Genomic DNA, 24771 nt, shown 5'->3' on the forward strand with positions numbered 1-24771 from the left:
TCCTTCCTTCCTATTATTGGCAAGTCTTTTTAAATTTTTTGGTTTATTCCTATATAAGCAAACATGTACATATATTTTTCTCCTTACCTCACCCCAGCCATCTTCTTAAGTGCATGGTTGTGTACCATATATACTTTTTCCCCACTTTGATCTTTTTAAATTAACAATATGCCTAGTATATCACTTGATAAAGGTACATAGCGAGAGTCCTCATTTCCTTTTATATCTGCACAATATGCACAATAATCTGTGTATTATGGTTTATTGAACCACCTCTCTACTGAAGGACTTGGGTTGTTTCCAGTCATTTTTGCTATTGCAAATAGTGGTGTAATGGAAAACCCGATCATGTCTTTTTTTTTTTTTAGTGTATTTTTGGAATAGATTCCTAGAAGTGCAATTGTTGACGCAAAGAATAAATACCCACATAATTTTTTAATAGATTTACTTTTTAGAGCAGTTTTAAGTTCACAGCAAAATTGAGTGAAAGGTACAGAGGTTTCCCTTCTACTATCTGCCTATGTAATTTTGCTAAATATTTCCAAGTTCCCTCAAAAGAATTGTGCTGTTTTGCTTTTCTGTCATCATTGTATGAGGGTACCTGTTTCTGTGCAGTTTCTTCAAAAGAGTATATAGTCAGACCTTGTTTTTAAAAAACAGATAAGAGGAGAAATGGTATCTCGGCCTACTTTTAATTTGTATTTTTCTCATTAAATCATCCATGTTTTTAGCTTATTCCTCCTATAATTAGGGAGCGACTGTTATGTGCTAGGGTGTCTGATAGGGTTCAGGGATGCTACAATAAATTTGACACAATTTCTGCTTCTAAGTAGTCACAATCTGCAGGGAGACTTATCAGCAAAATAATTAGGTGATCTATTTTATGTGCAGTTGAAATATTACAGGGCATGATAAAGAACCATGGAAATGTAGCTAAAGGAGAAAATCATTTAAGTGGGCAGAGAGAGAGGTCAGGGAAAGCTGTAGAGGGGTGTGAGGGTAAACTTGAATGTGGGCCTCGAAGCATGATGAGTTGGCAATACAAAGGAGTAAGGAAACTCTTATAGGAAAATAATACTTTGGAAAAATCAGGGAAGAATGCTTTGACCTATGTAGAAAATAAGATTGTAGCCTGTGGGGAGAGTGTATGTTCATGGGGGGGGATGACAGTGCTTTGTGTAAGTGAGTAGTTTGCATAGAGCCTTGAATATCATGCCAGGAAGTTGGTGTCTTAACCCTAGTGTTGAGTAAGGGGTGGCAGAGGCCAGGTGTCAGAGGATATCAAGTTTTTGTTTTATAAAATAAGTGAGTTTGGGTTTTAGAAAGGTAGCCATGGGGATAGGATGGATTATAAATGGGCTCCAGATTGAGGAGCCCATTTCAGTGGCCAGTACACTAGAAGATCCAGGAGGCAGTGTGTATGTGGCAGAGTGGAGAGGCGAGGCCAGGTGCAAAGGGATATTGTCAAAGATGGAATTTGGAGGATGTGTGGTTTGAGGGAAAGGGAAAAATGATGCTGATGCTGATATTTTTCACTTGGACCATGGAATACATAGCGGACACAGCTAAAATTGCTTCTTACTTTGCTGATCTAAGAATTATCTCACTTGAAACATATTCTAACAAATGTCAAATATGCCAGGGACTAGCAAAATGTCCAAACAGAAGGAAATTGCAAAGCTTGAAAACTACATAAGCTCTAGAAATTGCTCTTGAAGGATTATAAATTGAACCCTATCAAGCTTAGGATCTGTTTTCCATGAGCCTCAGGCTCTCTCCTTCTGTGCCGTTTCTCACTAGGTTGGGGCTACTTTGGAAAAAAGTTTAAAGCTATTTTCAGAAAATATTATTCATTAAATATTGGTAAATAAAGTTATGATCTTTGTACAACCATAATGTTTAGGTATTATTGAAATATAAAAAAAGTCAGTGAATTCATTTTAAATGTCAATTTTTATATGTATAAAAACTGTTTCTATATCATTTTAAACTGAAAAATTAATTTATTTCATGAAATCTTTTTGTCTAATACAAATAACATTCCCAATTAAACTTTTAAGCTTAGTAAATGTTAAAAACACATAATTCAAAGTACTTTCTAGTGCCCATCTGTGCAGAAAGAAAAGATCAATAAAATTGAACAACTGTTAGCATGTGCTGGTTTCCTTAAATTTTAGGCATGTTTTCATGTATTGAAAGTGTAAGAGCAAGATAGTATATATTTTGTTGCAGTTTTCCTTATATGGATGGAAACTTGCTACAGTTAAAATCTTGATGAATATAATGCATTTTTGAAGTCCCATTCATAGTCCACTTATTTTAGATAATATTTAAACACTTAAACTAAATAATGTGGGTACAGTTTTATCATGAGAGTTGATTTACAATACACTCTTATTTTAAAAGTAGAAATACGTTCTTCTCTAAAAATCATTATTTTTGTTTCTTTGAATTAGCATTTTTCATATTTTGGGGAAAAAAATGTCTTGATATCCTAGCCTCTGAATAGAAGACAAACCTATCATTTTCCAGGTTGTTTGAATGTTTTATACTGGGATCAAATCTACTGTTATTGAGCTTCATGCCATGGAAACATCCTATGGGGGAACCAACTTTTACTCAAATTTTCTTGGTACTTGAATACTTTCTTAGGTGCACGCAGAGTCACCTTGCATCCAATTCATTTGCATGGGAGAATATGTGCATTGAAATTCTAAGTGCTTTTTCAAATCTAACTTTCCTAGAGCACAATGTGAGTCCCAAGAAATGCAAAGCTACAAGATGCTTTTTTGCTTTGACTTTTTAAAGACCTTCGTTTAGTAACATTTAATTAGCATTCGTTTGTTGTGTACATTGTATACTTTGGGGTGATATGACTAGTAACAAGGAATATTCTAGAAGGTCTTAGATTTCAGAGGTTGAAGCTGATAATACACTTACTAAATTGTGTGCTGCTTTACATTAAAAAGATTCAGCAATTACCTGTTTCTCTACAGAGTATAGGACACCAGGTTGAAGCCATTGATTTTGAAGTGAAGACTTCTTGGTCATATTCTAAACTAGCCAAGTATTATCTTTTACTTTGAAAATAGCAACTGTCTTCATTATTCTAGGGGTAGACTGAAGAAAACCAATGTTGGAGGCCTGTATAAAAACTTTAGGATTCTTATTTGGTTGATGTTCTGCTTTTATGAGAGTCTCGATAGCAGTTAAATGGAAACGTTGAAAATTCAACATACTGTCTCTCATATTCAGCTTACTGGTAAACAATATTATGCCCTGGATATAACCTTCTAAGTTTATTTTTTCACCTTACTGAAGGCACTGGTCATTATTGCTGCCACTGCTGCTCTTTTGTCTGCACATACTGTTGCAACATAATGTGTTGTGCATTTGATACGGATATTACCATATTGCCGTAAGGAGCTGCTAGTATTTTAGACACCAACTGATTCCATGATAGTGTCAGATTTCTTTAACATATGCTTATGTTTTTGTACAAATGACCCCAAGAAACATCTGCTAGTTTCATGGTGGTATCTACTGTTTCTTTTTTAGAATTTGACCTGTCACTTTTTAATGTGAAATCTACAGTATTTCATTAGAGTAGGCTCACTTTCTGGTTTTTATACTACTGACATTATTAACATTTTGACTCAGCTTTATGACATAATTCAGAAAGGAACTGAACTGCCTGTGCTCATAGCTTTTTAAAAAGCTCTTTTCATGACTGTGTCACTGATACTTTAAAATAGAAAAGTGCCCTTTTAATGGATCCTTTAGCATCCAGAATTTTAGGTCCCAAGTTGCTTTCTAATGGTTCTGAAATAACTTTTAATTTTACAAAAAAAAATCATCGGTCAGTTCATATTCTTTGCTAATTGCTAATCTTCAATGGATGTGTAAGGGCAGACAAAGGAAAAGGAAATGGAGTTTCAATAAAGTTGTGAAATCTTTCCTGTAGGAGACTGGAAAAACTTTAGAGAACGTAAGCCATTGATTATGTTATGGGTGGATCTTTTACTTGCTTTGGTATGACCTTGACTAAGAAGCAATGGTCACAGATTCCCACTGTCTGGCATTTTCTTTCCTGCTTTCCTCTCTGTTTCCTCAAATGTCTTTCTTAAGAAATAGCTACTTATTCAAAGAAAGCAATATGACCATGTATTTATGGTACTTAAACAAACCTGGAACATCAACAGAATGAAAAACAGGGCTTTGAATAGCAATATTTGTCTATGTTTTCCAGTGGAAAATATATAAATAGATTTCCAACGCCCTTTGTTATATCAGAGGACGTTATCTATAAAATTCTGTATTACCTACATATTTGATACCAACTCTAAACCCAATAAAGTAAATAAAATGAGGTAATAGAACAGCTTAGTTTTATTTTCTACTCATCTGCTTTCTATGCATCAGCTGTTGGACTCCTCAGACTCTTAAGTGTGTCATCATTTATATCTCCATGCTCACTCAGTAGCCCTTGCTGCTCTTATTCTCTCTTTGTCTCCTGGGGGACTTATGTCATTAGGACAACCTTCTGTCCCCTGCTTACCATCTCTTGGCTGAAACTGAGCTGAGGCCCTTGCCTGGTACCTTAGGTGCTGGACTTGCTGGAGTTCAGCTTTGGCCTCGGTGATGTCTGTATGCCGTCCATGCCAAAACTTAATTCTGCAAGGGGTGACAGGATGACTGAAAGCTTTAGTTTCAGTGATAAAACCCAAGTGAGGCTGTATTGAGTACCTAAATAGCTTTCTCTTAGGTCTGAAATAGGAGATCCAGGAGCCTCAGTGTCCCTGGAGAAAGAAAGATTTCCCTCAGCCTTCTGGGCTCAACACTGAACCATTTAAGTGGGTTAGTGGGCTGGACCCAAAGGGGAGTGTAATTCCCTCAAATAGTGGTTTAGTTTTCCTCTGTGTATCATGGGGGTAGGACCCACTAACGGAAGTCCCTAGTGACTTTTCTTGCCAGTTGTAGGGCAGGCCATTCACTTTCAGTCATGGCTTCCTACCCCTCTGACCCACCCCCCCACCTTATGCAAGGCACTGATGGAACCATAGGGTTGGAGAAGGACATTGATGAAAAGGGTTTTAGGTACTGGGTCTATCTGGAGTCCTATTTGAAGGATAAAGACTAGCAATTCTCATTTTAATGCTTAACGCTGTCTGTAATGTTTGCTGTTAGTTTTTAGTATAGAGAATTTTGTCTATACTATCAGTGGTGGACTGGAGCAGGAAACAAAATGAAATCTATTTTCATTAACTTTGGTGCCTGGTGTGATATCATGAACAGGTGGGCTCATAATTGTTTACTTGATGCTCTTTTTAAGAAGTCAATTATATCATGGGAAATTGAAGAATAGCAAAATTAATTTGTTGAAGCATTCTTTAGGAAATCTGGTGTGCATGTCACCAGAGAAGCATGGGGCTTCTCCCTTAAAGGACAAGGCTTTGTTTGTTTTTAATAAGACACACTCTTTATAATTAAAACAAAATCCCAGTGTTAAGGGATTACTGCTTTAAATAATTGGATTTCTTTCCTTTATTTCCCTGATCCCTATATATGAGAATAAATCTAATGGTGTCTTCAGCTAATACATATTTCCAGATTAAATAGTTCTGTTAACCACTGAATTTTAATAATGCCTCTCAAAGTATACAGATGATAATGTAGAAAACAATGTAATATAAGGAATTTATTTTAGATTTGGGAGAGGCAAAGATAAAGAAACTAATTAAGAACAACAGAAGCTGTGGAAACTTTTTAAATGATGATATATTGATATTCACAATAAATTATTCAAAAATATAAACTATTTGCATAAGTTTAACTCTGCCATCAAAATACTAAATTCAGTACCATGTATTTTAAATTTCAGACAAGTGCTTTCATGAAATGATATTTTAATGCCTTGAAGATGGCTTAGCTTAAAAATGGTTAGGGTTAAAAAGATATTGGAGAAAAGCAAAATGGAAATGTCTAGTTGTTACTTTTAGAAAAATTCCCAGAATAAGCTCTGTCCCCCTTTCTTTCTCTTCTTTTTTTGATCTCCATACTCAAGAGCCCTTTTCTGAGACTCTTAAATCATGTGTGAGTGCAGGAGAGGACAAGCATTAGGGTGAGTGGTAAAGAAGGGGGAGCGTTTTGCTTGAGGCAAAATCTTCCTCCATATGGGACCTTCTTAAAACCCTCCTTCAGTCCCTTAAATCAGAACGTGAGCTCCCAGGCAAGAGGCTGTGTTAGGAGCATCATTAGCAGGAGACTGGGGGGTTGGGGAGGGGAGGTGTGGAGGTAGATGAAGGGCCATTTGTCTAGTTGGTCACTTCTGGGCTTTGGTGAGCCTTTTCAAACTGACTTGTTTCTCACTTAACCCTGAGTCAGTCTTGACCCTTAACTTTTTTTTTTTTAAGAACTTTTATTGAAATACAGTTGACATACAATAAATGCATATATTTAAAGTGTACAGTTTGATCATTTTTTTCTTATTAGTAATGTATATATGGCAATCCCAATCAACCCTTAACTTTTCAGATGTGGTCATTGCTGGGCCCTCTTAAGTTTAGAAGTTCGAGGAGGCAGTGTTTCTAGTTCCACTACACACTTTTAAAGAGCCAGTGGGAGCAAAAATATCAAGGAGTTTTTAGAGATTTTCATTTTGATCCTGTAGGAAGGCAAAATGAAAAATACCATAAATGGTACCTTTAAATCTTACACAAGTTTCTCAGCTACCCTCATCTGTCATTTCTGGGCTGGATTGCATCCCTTGCTATCCTGATTAATTCCCACCTAAGATAATTTAGTGTCCTCCTAATATAACTCTAGCATTTTAACTAATGATAACCTAAGCAATTATTTAAAGTTTTTTTTCTCCCTTTGGCATTCAATATTCTTCAGTGTTCACATTTGGAAATATTGGAACATAGAAGGGAAAAAAAGGAAAATGATTCATTTCTTTGCCATATTTTGCTTGAGGTTGTGATAAGACACAAGGTCACACAGTGGAGAAAATTTGGAGATTCTAAGGAAGAAGTTAAAACTTAAAAGTTAAAGAAGGATGGTATATTAGTCTGCTAGGGCTGCCATAACAATACGCCACAGACGACGAGGTGGCTTTAAGAAGAGAAATTTATTTTTTTTCTCACAGTTCTGGAGGCTAGAAGTCCAAGATTATGGTGCTGTCAGAGTGGATTTCTGGTGAGGCCTCTCTTCTTTAGCTTGCAAAGGGCCTCCTCCTCACTGTGCCCTCACATTGCCTTTCCCTCTGTGCACACATGGAGACAGAGAATCTCTGGTGTTGCTTCCTTTTCTTATGAGGACCCTGGTCTTATCAGGCTAGGGACCACCTTTATGACCTAATTTAAACTCAGTTACTCCTTAAAGGCCCAAAGATAGTCACACTGGGGGTTAGAGCTTCAGCGTATGAATTTTGGAGAGACACAATTCAGTCCAAAACAAGTGGATTTACTGTAGTACTCCTTTAGCTAAATCTTTTCCAATCCTGAAAGTGCGTTTTACCCCTGCCCCCCAAATTCCTGTTAACAATGAGGTGAAAAATTCTTTAGATTTTTAATAGTGGTTAATATATGGTTGATTACATCAAATTATATATCACACTTAGAAATAGGAATTGGTACAAGAGTCAAGTGAGCTCAAACATATTAAAATGATTTGGAACGATTTTTTTTTTTTTTTTTAATTTTAAGTAGCTTTCCTCAACCTTAAATCTGTGTGAACTTGGGATGTCTACTCAGTCTAAATGCAGCCCAAATAGCAATCTTAGTTATATAATAGCAAGTGCATATCTCAAAGATTGTGAAATACATTTGAATACACTGATACTCATGAATTTGCTTGTCCTAAAGTTTTCTGAAAACAAGATGAACTCATAACTTCAAATTTTTTTGTCTATGACTACAAATGTTTGGGGAGAGATGACCATGTCTGATTTTTTTCCCCCATTTATTAAGGGCTTATTTCAGGTTTCAGTACAAAAATCAGTGTTTACTTTGTATCTTCCTGGTAAATCTTGCCAATAAATATTTGCGTATTTGGAAGTTCTTAGGACCATCAGATTGTTGGGCAACCTTAAAAGGACACATGGAGAAGTGATTTGGGTCGATATTGCTCTGTTTTATTTAAGTCTGAGCAATTCATTTTTTGTGGTACAATCAGAATACTGACCTACATTTGAAAGTACAGTGCTGTTCTATCTGTTATCTAAATCCACCGTGCTATAAAAGGGTGAAATACAGAAAAGAGGTCACCATTATTTTCTCTGTCGTCCTGGAGTAAAAGGGTTTGTTTTTGTGTGTGTGTGTTTGTTTTTGGTTAGATGGTCTGCTTCTGAAAGATAACTGAAGTAGAAACTTCACTAGGATTCCTATATGAAATCGTAGGAAACATAAATTGAAAAATGATGTAAAAACCATGTTAACATTTATCTAAGGAAGGGCTGAAATGAGTTAATTCTATTTGGAAATATTTAAATTAGAATTAGCTTTTACTTTTGATAAATACTGCTTTTTAAAAAAAAAATTTCTACTGAATCTTTAAGCTTTTAATACTTCAGCCATTCTCCTAAAGTAGGCATAGAAGTGTGTCCTTACCTTGGTTTGGTAATCCTCTGAACATGCAAAGCAACAGATGTTATACCCAGTGTAATTATATGTATCCTGGAAACGCGTCTTTATAGAGTGGGATTGGTCCATGGGAAAACAAAAATTTGGCAAACAAAGGGCATTAAATTGCTGATCTCAGCAGTAATTACCTGGGATAGATTATAATAATCTCGTATAGGTAGTAACTGCACACATGTATTGGAAAAATAATGTAATTGTAAAATACGTTAGAAGGAAAATGAACTTGTTTCAGTTTTAGCTCATCTGTCCCCTTAAAGAGCAGAAAAAGACCTCGATTTTTTTTAAAAAGTTCTTTCAATGACTTTTTGGAAAACATTTGCAGGATTCCAAATCCTAATATACTAAGCCTTTTGAGCATGTCTCTGTAGGTTACTGCCTTTGTATTTTTTTTAGTGTAATGTCCACTGAAAATAGAGCATTTTTAACAAATGAACTGATCCCTGACCTTCAAGCATCCTAGTAACTGTCTGAATAAATTGGTCACTGTGAGAGCACAGTTATTTGAACCAACATCCATACTAAAGCAGTGGTTTCTGTAATTTTGATCTCTTCATTCTAAGGGTGTCTTAAAGCACCCTCTCTTCCCTCCCCCAATAGATAAAACAAGCAGAGCTCATGAGGTTCGTGTCACAGAAGGTATAGAATCATCTGGAGGTCAGTTTGAGAAGCACTGTGTAAACCATTTCTTAAATAGGTAGCTACAAAGTTGTGGTGGTTCTTACAAAAATTTCTGAAGTTGATGGTGTCGGTTTTTGCAGTCTAAAGTTTTTAAATAAGAGTTAGTCAATAGTCACGGTCTAAACAGCCAGGTATCACCAAGATCATCTAAATCTAGGCTTGTTTACATTTTTATTTTTTCACAGAAAGATTTTGAACACAAATGAAACCTTCAGGACAGGACATTATCGTTTGAGAATATTCTGGAATAATTATGCTGTGGGTCTTATTTTCTGTATCTTAAGTTATTAGCATAGGCTTTTGTGGTTGTTGATGGGCTTACAGATAGGTCACCACTTAGTCGAAAATTCTTATCAACTCCTGTAAACTGTTGCTGTGGCATAGTTTTCACATCTGTTGAGGAACTGAAATGGTGAATAAGGAGAGTGTCCCATTCAGGGCTGGCGTGTTCTCACACCATCTAGTGTTTCAGTACTCAGGGCACTGATGTGTGCAGCCTTTCCTTCCAGTCACAGAGTGTGCCAGGATTTCCCCCCTCGGCACAGTCTGTGCCTTTTCATAGCAAAGTCCGGGATCGAAAGGAAAAAACCACAAGGCAATAAAACCAGGTGATTATGATCAAATTTCTGCTCCATGCAACATCCTCATTAGTGTTTGTCAAAAACATTGTTGTCCCATCCTGGGGTGGAATTGATGAAGAACTTGCACTGTGACTGGGGCACATAAACCCTTCCAGGATGAATACAACTGAACTTGATATATTTCCCAAAATATTTAGGAAATTATTTGTGCCTACCTAGAATCAGAGTAGTATGATATGTGAGTCAACTTCTGGTAGTTTTCTTCTCTTACGATTATTTCTTTTTTTTTTTTTTCTCTTAATTTGAAAAACTTTTAAGTTAAAAGGAATATCAGGTCTTATTTTTCACTGAATAAAGCTACTAAAAATTAAGCATTTCATCTGAGGCCACTGTAGATACATAATGAACCAGTTAAAAGATATTGTCTTGATTACATGATGAAAGTCTAGGGAAGTCTTAACTATTATTTCTAATTTATCTTCCTAACATTGTCTATATTCTCTGAATTCCTACTTTTCTCCTTCTAACTTATTCCATAAATTTCTTAGTAGATCCTTGGTAACAAGGGAGGTGTTTCCTAGTCTCCTTTAGCAGAGGCAATCAGGATGCCCCCTAATATTAGGAGCTGCCTTTATAAATTCAAAATAAAGCCAGCGTGTTTCTGTATTCTGTGTAAGGAAGAGGCCTACTCTAATCATTCCTGCCTGGTACCATCCATTCTGTCACACATGCTGTTTTTATGGTTTGTCTAGTTCAGGTATTGATGTGGTGACTGCGAGATTTGTTGAATTAGTTCAGGTAATATTAATAATAGTAACAGCAGTAAACACATAGCACATTGTATGTGCCAAGAACTGCTACCAGAATCTTACAGATTAACTCATTAAATCTTCACAACAATCCTCAGAAGTAAGGGCTGTTTTCTCAGATGAGAGAACTGAGAAAAAAAGACTAACTTCTCCAAGGCCGCACAGGTAGTAAGAGGCAGAGCCTGGAATGCAGCCCCTTTCCTAAGAGGCCATCGCTTTTAATCACTTATCTCTGCTGCTTCTCTTTGGGCCTTTTTTCTTAATAGAACCTGCAGTGCTGCTTTTAACTTGGGATTTCAGAAAGACAGCAAAGGATATGCTGAAGTGTGAACCCATTCTATGGAACGAACTGTATCTTCTCGGAGCCTAATTATAAAGCACATAATAATACAGTTGTAGTAACAAAGTGGTTCTTTGCAGGTCCTTCTAGTCTGTAGAATAGAGGAGTATGAGCTCTAAAGTCCAGTCTTATGCTCTGCCATTGACATCTGTCATTGATAGGCCCCTTCATCTCTCTGAGGATCTGTTTGGTTTTCTCTAAAATCGAGAAACAGGGATGCTGTCCCCTTTAATTGTCACCATAACCTGAAGATAATCTAGAGTTAAATGAGAAGGAGGATCTGATTTAGTGCCCAGCTCAGCAGACACGTCATCCTGCTTTCCATTCCCTGTGTTTCTGTACTGTGCTATTTACAGTAAAAACTAGATGCTTCCATGTACGCTGGGTGGCATGTTAATGGAATATATGTATAGTAAGCTAATTTAGCAAATATGTAAAGAAAAGTTTTACTACTGTACTTAGTATTAACTTTATACCTATTGATAACTTGGGAAGGTGCTGAGCTTCTGCATACAATATTTTCTTCTCTAGTCAGTCATTCTTAGATGCTTAATCGAAGTTAATGAAGGAAAGAGACAGTTGGAATAGAGAACTAATTTCAGGCAAGTAAAAATTTATAGCTTTAAAATGTTGGTTTCTTTCTGATTATACTTATAAATTGTACTCGTAGAAATTCAGCTAATATAGAAGTGTATGTAAAAAAAAATAAAAGCATGTTTCTTGTAGGGAAATTTGGTTTAAATTCATCGTTTAATCAGGACTGGTTTTAAAAAGAGGCCTATAGAACATCTGAATGAATCTGAATCTGTGTTGAGAAGGTGCTCTGGGTAGAAACAAGAATGATGGAACAGACTGGGTGGTGGTTTCTTAAAATCTGATGGGTCCCAGTATCCTTTTGTGAAGGAATACTTTAGAAATAAGAATCTGGTGACGTTCCACAAGATGGCTAGCTACCCACTGTGCTTCCGTTCCCCAATGTACTGAACTGCCTCGGGGAAAGACCATATCTAAGCATTCTTAAATCTGCAATATTTAGGCTGGGAAACAGCTGGCCTATAGTAGGCACGTAAATTTTGGAACTGGATAGATTCCTAATGGGAGATACGTTTCTTGTCTCCACAATTGATAAAGCAAGATGATCTCCAAAATCTTTAGAATACTAGGGGAGAATGCTAACTATAAGAATAGTTCCTTGAAACGAAAAATCCAGTTATTCTAATATCACCATGCTATGGAGAAGGCTCGGGAAGATAACATGGCTCCCAGCCAGTGAGGGTCCCTGTGCACCTGGTCCTGGCTGGACATCCCTGATGCGAAGAGCGGAGCCAGATACTAGGATACTCGCTGTTTGCTGAAAATCAGAGGGTGACCTCGGTGGTCGTAAGACCAGGCGACTCATCTCTGCCTCCTTCGTCCTTCTCGGATTTCTGTAAGGATTTCACCTCTAAACCCTCAGGAACTGCTTTCCCTCTTAACATGGTTGTACCAAAAAGTATGAGAAAGAATCTAGAGCTCCTTTCGGAAATATTGTACGGAGCATATTTACTTTGTGAGGCCCATTAGAAGTGTGGATTCTCAGGGTTGATAAGTGGGCAGCGTGTAGAGGCCAGGCTCCTTGGAGCGGCCCCAGTTTTACCAGGCCTGTCCATTGTCCTGTACACGTGGCAGCTGGTGGGTCACCCACCTCAAGGGCTGCCGTTCGCTTTCCTTCATGTGCTTCTCAAACCTCCCCCCGCCCCCCGCCATGTTACTCCACTCCTTCTTGATTTTGGTCTTTATATCAATACTCACTTCTACGTCTGCAGTTTCTCATTCATTGTTTTTCTTCTTTTTTATCTCTTACTCCTCACTCTTTCCCATGTTGAACATTCAGAGACCCATCAAGAAAAATAACAGGAGAGGAGAGTTAAACACCAGTAAAATGAGATATTATAATAGGGCCTTGATATACTATTGATTGAAAGATGGGTCATACTGCGTGTTAGAATTTGGGCTTTGCCACTTCCTGTGTAACTCTGGGGCAAGCAAGCTATTTAAGCACGAAGCTTATCTTCCTTGCCCCCCCACCAGTCTGTAAAGTGGGATATAGTAACAGTACCCAGCTTATAGTGCTGTGAGGTTTCAGTGATATAATAGATCTCAACCTCTTTGCATTAACCTGGATTGGAATTTTTGTCTATTAATAATACTTATTTAACAACTTCTGTAGCATTTTAGAGATGAAAAAACTTTTGATTGTATTAAATATTTGTCGTCTTCCTCACTAAAGTGTAAGTTCCTGCTTTTTTCGTCACTGTTTCTCTCACAACTGTAATTGTGTCCAGCAAATTAGTACTCAGTACGTATCTGTTGACTGAGTGAATGAGTGAGTGAATCTATTTCAATCCCCTTATTTTAGGATGATCTATCAAGCTCAAAGGCTAGGGCATTTTCCTCAAGATTGGTGACAAAGCTGGAGCTATAGCAAAAGTCTTCTGACTCCCACACCACTGTCCTTTCTGAGAAAACTATGTTATTTTCTCAGTATTTATTCATTTTGTATGGTAAATTCATAGGAAGCTGTCTAGTAATATAAGAGGATGTGCTTTGATAATCAGACATGCTTGGATGATACTCCAGCATTCTTATTAAAATCTCTGACACACTGCTTATCTCCTACATTCTCATCTGGAAGGTGAGAAGATGTCTGCCTTGCAGAGCTACTACACGGGTGAATTGAGAAAACCCATGCAGAGCTCTTGGTCCCATTTCCTTGGTGTCCCCCCCCCCCCCCCCCCCCCCCCCCCCCGCCACCAACGTTTCAGTATAGTTAGGCGTATTACACATTCACAGTCTTACCTTGTTTCTCCTTCTTTCTTCAGTCTTCTACGATCAGGCTTTTGACACCTGTCACCCCACAGCTCACTTGTCAAGGTCAGTCGTCTTCTGACTTGACTGGTGAACAGAGTTTGACAGCTGATTGTGCTGTGCTCCTTGATACAACTTTCTTATCTCCTAGGATGTTACTCTTTTGGTTCTTCTCCTACCCCACTGGCCTGCTCCTCTCAGACGCTTCTCTTGGCTATCCTCATTTTCCCATGACTGTTCTCTGACCTCATTGTCTGTTTCCATTCTCTCTCTGGTTCAACCTCTTCCAGTTTTGGTTTCAAATAGTATCTAAATCCCCATGGCCTTCAAATGTATATCTTTAGTCCAGACCTGTCTTCAAAATTCCTGATTTATAAATCTAACTGCCTACTTAAATTTCAACTTAGAGGTCTAATTGCTTTCTCAAACTTATCTTGTTCTAAAATAAACTCCACGTTTTCTCCTGCAACCTCCAACTATGTACTTCCTATAGATTTTCACACCTCAATACATGGAGACTTCATCCTTCTAATTGCCCAAGCCCCAAACATTGGAGATCTGCTCGATTCCACTCTCTCTCTCACTCTACATCCAATCCATTAACAAATCCTTTTGCCTCTTCCTTTGAAATATATCCGAAATTGAACAGGATTGCTGCTACCATCTTGGCATGAGACACCATCATTTCTCCACCTGGAGTATTGTACAAGCTTCCTTACTAGTTTCTTTGTCTCTAACCATGTCCTCTGTCAGTCTGTTCTCTGTGTATCAGACAGAATGTTAGGTTTAAACTATATGTCAGATTACATCTTTCTTCTGCTCAAAAACTTCGTGACTTCACATCTTTTTCAGGCTAAAATCCGAGGTCCTTTCTATCGCCTACATACCCCTGCATGGTCTGCTTGCTTCTGACCTTTCTGTTCTCATATTTTACCCTCCCTCCCTTCTCACTAACTCCAGCTACATCTTGCTGTTTCTGGAATATACCAAGTATGCTCTTGCCACAGAGCCCTTATACTTACTGTTCCCTTTGCTCGGAAACCCTTGGAACCAGCTGTGTGAAAATTCAGCTATTTACTGATTTTAGAAAGCTAATATGGGGCATACGTTTATGTTTCTGAAACATTCACAACTAGCCTCAGGTAGCATTGCATATTCAAACATTAATATTTCTGAATGAAACATTAAGAATCCATGCTAAGTGGCATAAATAAAGACTAAACTCTCATTGTTGGCTCAGGTCCAATTTTGGGGCAAAATGAGGTCAGCTCAAGTTTTATTGCCAAATGATTTAAGAAAAAATAATTTTCAGAGCTTTTGGGATTTTAGAATTGCAGATGAGGTTTTGGATCTGTTACTACGTGGCTTGCTCCCTTATTTTTTTTTCCCCCAATCTTTATTCAATTGGAAGATCTCTATCTAAAAGGCTTTTCTCTTGCAGAGCAAGTCTGGCATGTGGAAAGTGTCCAGTTAACAATTATTGAAAGAAAGAATGAAGCTCAGATCATTTTTCACTCAAATATGTGTTATTTAGGAGACAGTGTGACCAGTTTAAGAATAGTAAACCATTATCAAAAACAAAATACTCTTTGATTACTGATAGTTAACTCAAACACATATTAGTATGTGAAATATCAGAAATACTTAATGGCTGAGTCATCTGCTGACACAAAACCCATTATCTACTTTCGTGCCTGGTAGCTTAATCAGTTAGACTCTCTTTCATTGATCTGTTATTGATTTGGCATGTGACTTTAGTTTGATTTTTAGTATAATTTCATCCTTTTTGATCACCTTTTGTCTTAGAGGATTTTCATGCAGTTGATCAAGGATGTATTGCCACTATTTGAGTGTAAGTAAAATTAAAAATTTTAATTCTCATATACATTTAAAGTATCATGTATAAAATTAATTGAAAATGAAAGTGCAAAACTTCCATTAAAATCACCCAAAATTTTAACATTCATTTATAACCCTTATATAAATGAACTTTTTTCTCTCTAAAGAAAATGTAATAAAGTGCTGTAATGGTTTTTGTCTTAGTTTTGGTTGAGTATCCACAGGAGAAAATTACACATGAGTAGGAATTATTGTAGTACCACTTTTCCCACTGGTTCTCCAACAAGAAAGATTTTATGTCCTTTCAGAAATTAATCATTTTTCTCTTCTTTTGAGCTTCGAGAACATAATTGTATTTAAATTGCTAATCTGTTTTGAAGGATACATAATAAATTGCTTAAGATTTATATTCAAATTCCTAATTTGTATAACACTATCAGAACATTTGAAAAATTAAAGAAAATGGAAGTGTTACTAGAATTGTACTGTATTGTAAAAAGTTGGCTCCTGATCTCCAGACTGAAATCCTTCTTCAATTATGAATTTTTATTGCTTTTCTCTTGTAGACTAGATAGAGCAGATGTGATTTTATTTTTTAATCTACAATATGGGAAGAGCTTTCTTTGGGTTTCACGGAAAGGATTTTATTTATTGTGGTAGTGATACTTCAGTCGCTTAAGAAAATGCTCTTTTGAATATGAGTAGTAACTCCCTTGCATCCTTAAACTTAGCAAATGTGCCTTTAAGTAGTCAGTATTTTTGAAGGTCTTTATATGTGATCACCATGGCTTATATTCAACAGTGCTATTAAACAAAATAAACATAGATGCCTCTTCTGCCACAGAGGCACAGGTGGACATCTTGGTGGCAAGCCTCATGTGGTGTGACACATGGCACAACCCAACATGGGGGCAGAGAGCATGCAGCTTGAGCTAGGAGTCATCTTATGGATACTTCGCTGTAGGTTTGTGTTTTGCTGTGGAACAGCCGTCGTTCGAGACATTTACATAGTGTGGTGTTTGTTTTTTTTATTAAATGTTTCTTATAATTTCTTAAAAATAGTCTAAACCTGATCACAATCTGTTGAGAAGTCAAAGTTCCTCCACCCTGCCCCTTGCTATCTATATAAGTGATATTTTTGACTCTCTCCTTTGTAATGTTGGCACCCTGTGCATATTAGATGTAATCAGGGCTGAAAGGAAACTTGAATCCATCTGGAAGCAATAAACTTTTCTAAAAGACTGCACAGTGTTATTTAATCCTGTGACTTCTTACTGTGAGTGAAATTAAGGTTTGATGCAGTTGTGTCACATCGTATTGATATCAAATTTATCTTTCTAAAAAAATTACTGACAGTAGTATTACAGCACAGTGGAGGAGATGGCTTGCTGTAATCCTACAAGCTATTTTGCTTCGATTACATGTTATACGGTGTAACTATGTACTTGATCTAAAATGTTTAAATGTTCTCTAAAATTTTCACATTATCAGGTAAACGTTTACCTTCAATTTTGGCCTTTTATCATAGTACTAATTATGTGGTAAAAATTATGATGAAAGGCATGGAGAAGAAACTATTATTTTGAAGCTCTTTTTAATTGGGAAAACACTTGAATAAATACCATATATGTAGAACATCAAGGTCAAACATTGTGCTTACTTTCATACCAGATTCTTTGAATCAATTTAAGGCTTTTTCAGGAAAAAAAAAAAAAAACTTCAAATTTCTACTCCAAAGTGACTTTTAAAATTTTATTTCAAGTAGGTAGGTAGAAGATCTTATTTTATGTGAATAGGAGCCTAAATGGTATCAACTGACTAGCATAATTCATAGTTTTTCTTTGTGTGTTTATTAAGACTTTTTTTTTTTTTTTTACATCTTGCCTAAGTCCCACTGAAAATAAATTTAAAAGTTAGGGTATTTGACTACATTTTATTCACTTAACATTAACATTTAAGGACTTCACTTAAACATTGCTTTCTTAGTGAATCAATTTTCACTGGATTTACTAATTAAAGTTTTTGAATGCCAAAAATGAAACAGAAACCAAACATGTTTTTCAAGTATATGCTTTTAATGGTGGAAATGAAATAAAGGTCCACATCACCCGTGTGCCTCACATATTAAAAATAAACATGAACTTTGTCTTGAAAGTTATTGTCGGATTTTTCAATAAAACCATGATCAGCTATGTTAAAATTGCTTGTCAGCTTTCCTTTGTCTCCACTAAGTCTAGGCCTGCAAATCCTCATCAAATTAATAAGGATATACAAATATTTTTAGAATATCTCAAACTGTAACATATGTTAGTTTTAGATGTACAACATAATGATTCAGTATTTGTTTATATTTTGAAACAATCACCACAATAAGTCTCATTAACATCCATCACCATACATACTTTTAATTTTTATGAGAACTTTTAAGATCTACTCTGCTAAAGTTTTCAAATATGCAATACAACATTATTAACTATAGTCACCATGCTGTATATTACATCCCCATGACTTATTTATTTTGAAAAGATTTATTATTTATTTAGTTATTTATTTTTGGCTGCGTTGGGTCTTTGTTGCTGTCCACGGGCTTTCTCTCGTTGTGGTAAGCAGGCGCTACTCTTCATTGCAGTGCGCGAGCTTCTCATTGTGGTGCCCTCTCTGGTGGAGTATGGACTCTAGGTGCACGGGCTTCAGTAGTTGTGGCACGTGGGCTCAGTAGTTTTGGCGCTCGGGCTTAGTTGCTCCGTGGCATGTGCAATTTTCCCAGCCCAGGGATCGAACCCGTGTCCCCTGCATTGGCAGGCAGATTCTTAACCACTGCTCCACCAGGGAAGGCCTCCCATGATTTATTTTAAAACCGGATGTTCTTAACTTTTGTCCTTCCTCACCCATTTTGCTCACATCCTACCCCTTGCTTCTGGCAAACACCAACCCGTTCTTGTCTATGAGCTTGTGGATTTTGTTTTTCAAGATTCCACATACGAGTGAGATCGTACAGTATTTGTCTTTCTTGGTCTGAGATTTCACTTAGCATAATGCCCTCAAGACTCCATCCACATTATCCTAAAGGCAAGGTTTCTTTTCATGACTGAATAATATTCCATTGTGTGTGTGTTTGTGTGTGTGTGAGAGTGCATGCATGCTTGTGTGTGACATTTTCTGTATCCATTTTTCATTGATGGACACTCAGGTTGTTTCCATATTGGCCATTTTAATGTATTTGTATTTAAGTTACTTCTGTATATTCAGTATATGTGGCTTCTGGCAATTTCTCTTTATTCTCTCCCCTTGCTCCCTTGACACATGCACACACATACACACACACACAGAGTGTGTGCCATTTCTGGCATCTGGAAAGTGGACTGATAAGTTCAGGTGTCCTGGAGGCTGATTAGGTGAATTTCTTCCAGTTCACTTCTGGATGGTCAGGATTGTGACATACTGTTCCTAGCTGTCTTGGCTTCTTAGATGAACTTTTCCCTTCCTGGTGGTACTAAGATCAGTTTTTATCAAGTGAAAATTATTATTTCCTTTAGTCTCTCATATAATGATTCTGCTTCCTTCCAGCAACACAGATCTGCATGTGCTAATTTCAGATACCTTGGACTTAAGAGTAGTTATTCTGAATACTTTTTTGGCTTCTTAGGAGCAAAGAGTCTTGAATGGGAGTAGTATAAAAGTGAGCTTTTTAGTATCTCTCAGTAGGAAAACCCTTTAGATTATCTGGAGAGCTGTGTGGTAACTTCACTGTGACTACTGTGAGGTGATGGGGGTGGGACCTGCGTAGGTAGGGTACTGTTTGCTAGTAATGGTGGAGGTGAAAGCAAAGTTATTGTGGCTATCTTTGAGGCCCTCAGAAGAAAAAAGTGTCAGTGAGTCAGCTTGGACTGTGAGATGTAAGGGCCTTTACCAGGCAGGAAGCCCATATGCAGGCATTGTTCTTAGATGCTGGCAATAGAAGCCATCATTGTGGCTTAGATCTAGTCCTATTTCCATAGTCCAGCAAGTTCCAGGCCATGAAAGATAAAGAACTCCTTAACATTTGTTCTCATAGAAACAGTTGTCCATGGATATCACCATATTAATATTAGCATTTTAATATCCACACGGAAGTTCCTAGAATGTTAGGTGTTCAAACATGTTAAAGAAATAAGCTTTTGGATTTATCCTAAACTATTACAGTCTGATCTTTCTCTAATCTCTCCCCCATTGCTGTTTTTCTAAACCATCATTTAACTAGTATGAGAAAAAAATATACCTAAGTTCTTAAAAGGCTTTGAAGGACGTTTGTGTCTCCAACTCTGTGAAGTTAGGAACTTCTGATATGTGACTAATTTCAATTGAGTAGTACCGAGACACAGGAGTTCAGAGGGACTGGAAAATTAAGGATGTTTCTTGGAGGAGGGGCTCAGTGTGCTTTGACAGATGGTTAATGTTTGAAAAGACTAGAGTCAAGAAGGCCTTCCATTTGTTGGGAAATGAAGGAGCAAAGGTTCAGAGGTTGAAATGCACACACTGTGATTAAGATATTATCTGACTGATGGTAAATACAGTCAATAACAAACTTTTATTGGACACCGAGCGTGTGTTTGAAGCATTGAGCTAGGTGCTGGGATACAGAGATTAGAGATGAGGAGGACAGTGAAGATATTGTTGAAGTGAATTTCTGAGAAACTAGTAAAAGGAAGGCCGACTACCATACTTCTGAGGTTCATGGGGAACCTGCACAAAGGTCATCTTGTAGGATATGTATGAACTGTAAATCCTGTATGAATTGATACATATAACTGAACTGATAATGCCAAAAAAGACTAAGATATAAGATTAAGAGGAATCAATGAAGGCCATGTTTTCTGTTGGTGCCATTCTTAGAGACTCCCCATTTATAAATGTTTTTCCTAAGGAATAGAGATAGAAATGGAGGTATAAAATGATGGGGGCAAATATATAAGTAGATAGTAAAATCAAGGAATACATAGTCCCAATAGATGCACATGAGTGCTCTTGCTGAAGTGAAAAATAACAAAACCCAACCAATTGCTTGTTAAAGTCATGCTATAGAATATGAAATACAGAATATGAAATTTTGAATTATTCTTTTATTTCACTAGGTTTCATATGTAGTAGGGACTTGTTGCATAGTCTAAAAAGCTTAATGATAAAATCTTGTTTGATGCAAAATGATGAAAGATAAAATGCATGAATCATGCCATCTTTAGGCTGCATTTTCTTAAGGTTAGGTCTATCTTCACAACACTATAGATAGACCAGGGGTTCTTGAGTTTTTGATCATGGGGCCCTTTTACACTCTTAAATTATTTAAAACCACTAGAGCTTTGGTTTTTATAAGTTGTACCCATTTATATTTATTGTATTAGAAATTAAATAAACATTTAAAACATTAATTCATTAAAAATAACAGTAATAAGTCCATTGCATTTTGACAAATACTATTTGGACTAAAAATAACTATTTTTCCAAAACAGTAAAAAATCAGTGCCACTTTCTTGACTACTTTACAGTTTGCAACTCTTATAGAAGACAGCCTTCTTTAGTAAAAGGCTTAATAAAAGACAGCTGAATTCTCAAGATTTCTTCTGCATTCAGTTTGTTGTGAATATCTTGTTTTCATTACAGTGTATAAGGAAAATCCAGTTTCACACAGCTGTTTGTTTAGGAAAGGAAAATTATTTTAATAATGTTTTCAGGTAATTGTGGATTTCCTTCTTTAATACTACAGTAAAACTTGGTTAAGTGCTAATTTCTTAAAAGTTAGTTACAAAGCAGGACCTGGAAACATATCAATTAACCTTTTGTAGTCTATTTGAAAATTTATTGGTCTGTTGAACTTTGAATGACTCATTCTGCATGATTTTATAATATCCTGCATTGATTTATTTGGAAAATTTGGTCTACTGAGTTATATAGAGCTTCCAAATATTGACACATTTTATTCTATAATATCTCTAAAATATCAAATACATTAACATCACTGTCAATCTCATCATAAGGTTCTTTAAACATTGAGAGGCTATTAAGCTCACCATGGCAGATACAAGTTTTACAAAATTCTGATTTTTTTTGCTCGAAAGCTGGAATTTTATCATGGACAACAAACATTCTCAGTTGTTTTTCCTGAGTGATTAGCTCACTTTGCTCAATTCCCAGAAAACATTTGTCAAATACTCATGTCTGAATACCATAGTCTGTTAGTCCATCTTTCAGGCAAAAATGGTCTTCCACAAAATCCAGCTAGTCACAGCACAAATGGTTATAAGCGCTTTTCCCAGAGAGAACCAACACTTTCATTTGTAGCAGAAATGCTTTTTGCACATTTCCTATTTAATCACACATAATATTAAACAGAAATATATTAAAGGGTAGAGATTTTTAAAGATTAAGGGATTACTGCTTCACCAAGGACAGTTAAGTGAAACTGTTTTTTTTTAAACTGAGTTTGACATGATGAGGAATGCAACAATTAGTAGTGAAATTTGGTGTCACTGCCTTGATTCATGGTGACACCAGGAGTTTTCATCACTATTGCCTTTCCACCATCCACGCAGATGTCAGCACAGTGGAAAAGGCAAATAACATCTTTAGTATTATTATAAAAATCACTTTGATCCTATAAACGCTTCTGAGACTACACATTGAGAATATCTAAATGATCGACTTAACTTGCCAGTTTCTCCATTGTCTATATAAAACAACAGTATAAGTACAGACATACTTTTATTAATGGTAGAGATTTAGGAAAAATACTGATTTCTAAGAGCTCGCTAAGGTATTTGGAACATGGATAAATTATGTATCAAGAAAAGAGCTTTAGAACAGAAGATGGTCTATGATTGGAAGTCAACCTAAATTTTTAGTTATACTGTTTTTTAAAATACTGATTTTATGTGGTATTTGTGATTAATTAAACATAGACTATGTAATTTAAAATTGTTAATGTCACTGTGTTATAGGCATTAAATGTTTTGAATAAAGAATTACATATTGTTTATATTTCAAATCATCAAAGCAAAGAATAATATTTAATTTTTTTGACTGATTAGTTCATTTTGGACTTCATGCAAAAGTACCTATGTATCTTCAGGTGCTTATGTTCTTAAATGAAGTACCTAAGCTGTTTACACATGATAGAAATAAGTAAGTGGGAAAAAACTGCAGGTAGAAATTGAGCATTAATTTTTTATTTGGTGTGACAAAAACGTGACTTTTTGGTTTTGGATTAGCATTTCTCTCTCAGCAAATGGTATGTTTAGAATTCCCTCTGTAATTCTTTTACTAGATAATTCTATTTCTGGTCTCTCTTGATAAGTGTATATATTTAGGAACTTAAACTTTTATGCTAACAAATGTTAAATCATAATTCTTAAGGATAGTCATGGATTGTGATGGTTTTCCAGTAAATTACTAGAACGGCCCTATTTGTTTAAACCCTGGTTTAACCTGATTATTAACAATTAAATTGTGTTTTCTTCTTACAATTAAAGTGTATTCAAATTTATTGGTCCCTTGCTTCACAGATTTATCTCAGTATGTGGTGTATTCAAACAGAATTTTGTATTTTTAATTAGGGGATTAGATAAGTAATTCTGAAGAGCCAAAAAAAAAATTGTTAGACATCACATTGCTTAACCATCTAATATACTGTAATTGTGTGTCTGCACTCTGTTGTGGGAGCCGTCTATCAGGCAGGCTCGTTTTTCGTTCAGTATTTTAAAGAGTGGACATGTGCAGGAACTGTGAGCACAATTAGCGCCAAGCAGATAAATCCAGCTCTAATCCTGTTTACGGTCCGCGTCAGACAGATGTGCCAAGATTGATTTAGACAAGCCCTGGGCTTACAGTAATATTTTTAAAAGTGCCGTTCACTGTTCTATTTCTGTTAAAGCTTTGCTAAATATTCTTAAGTGTTATTGGTTTTACTCTTCTTGTTAACCACCGTAACCTACTTTAAGCAACTCCTGCTTAGCTCTTATGGTGACAGGGTAACCTGCCAGGAGAGGTTATCTTTATTCCCTGTAATTAAATTGACTTTTTCCCCCAAGAAAATACAACAATAGGAAGTGGGTGCTGAATGAAATAAATAGCATGATATCCAATAGACATATACTTAAATCCCGTGCTGGAACAGATGGTCCCCAGCATCTCTGTCAGTAATGTGAGAGGACAGTTAATGTTCTGAAACAACTAGCTATCACCAATATGATCCTAATGAACCAATAGATTCCAAATAATAAACCACATGCCACAAAGAAAAATTATATATCATCTGTAAGGTTTGAATTCTCATAACCTGAGAAAAAGTGTCTGTAAATGATTTTCATATTTTTACCTATTATCAATTTATGAATAAAGTTTGACTTCATATTTTTCACCAGTAAAGATGTCCTAACATTAAGGTAAAATTAAAGTTATATTTAAACTACATCCCCCTAAAGTATGTTTTTTAAAAAAATTTTTTAACTCCTCTTTTACATACTGTCTGCGTGTGTTAGGTTGTGCATGGAAATGTGGCTTTTGCATGCAAGTATGAAAACATTTGCTTTTATTCATGGCAGAAACTGGTTGTGCTATAACAGAGGCGGCTGGTGTGGGGGCAGCTATCTTGCAGATGAAAAATTAAGCAGAGATGAAACACCTAAATATGTTTCAGCATTTATGAATCTATACATAGTTTATAAATCAAAAGCAGTATTTTTCTGATTCACATACAGAATAAAGAAAACCATTCGTAAGGTACTGCTGATAAAGGGTTTTAGGTAAGTGGTCCATTTTTGTAGACCCCAAAACAATAGTTTTCCCTCTGAATATGGTTTCTTTTTTTTCTGTTTAATCAAATACTTCTCGTAAGTATTGTCTAAATGTGTCTCAAAGAGTAAGTGTTTTGGTGTGGGGGTTGAGGAGAAACAGTGACCTTCTTAGATTTTTAGCTTATCCTATCAGATGATCTCTAGAACCTTCAGCCTTCACTGGGGGGTAGCCTGAGGGCTTTCCACCTAGAAACCTGAGGACCCTTTGGC

General features: G+C 36.2%; 1 protein-coding gene across 1 annotated transcript in view; it reads left to right on the forward strand.

Moving 5' to 3' along the window:
• The window catches only part of CERKL (ceramide kinase like), a 118117-nt gene that overhangs the window by 9593 nt on the left and 83753 nt on the right, over positions 1 to 24771 (forward strand). The window lies entirely within an intron of this gene.

Source organism: Hippopotamus amphibius, chromosome 8 (genome assembly GCF_030028045.1).
Source record: "Hippopotamus amphibius kiboko isolate mHipAmp2 chromosome 8, mHipAmp2.hap2, whole genome shotgun sequence".
NCBI classification, from domain to species: domain Eukaryota; kingdom Metazoa; phylum Chordata; class Mammalia; order Artiodactyla; family Hippopotamidae; genus Hippopotamus; species Hippopotamus amphibius.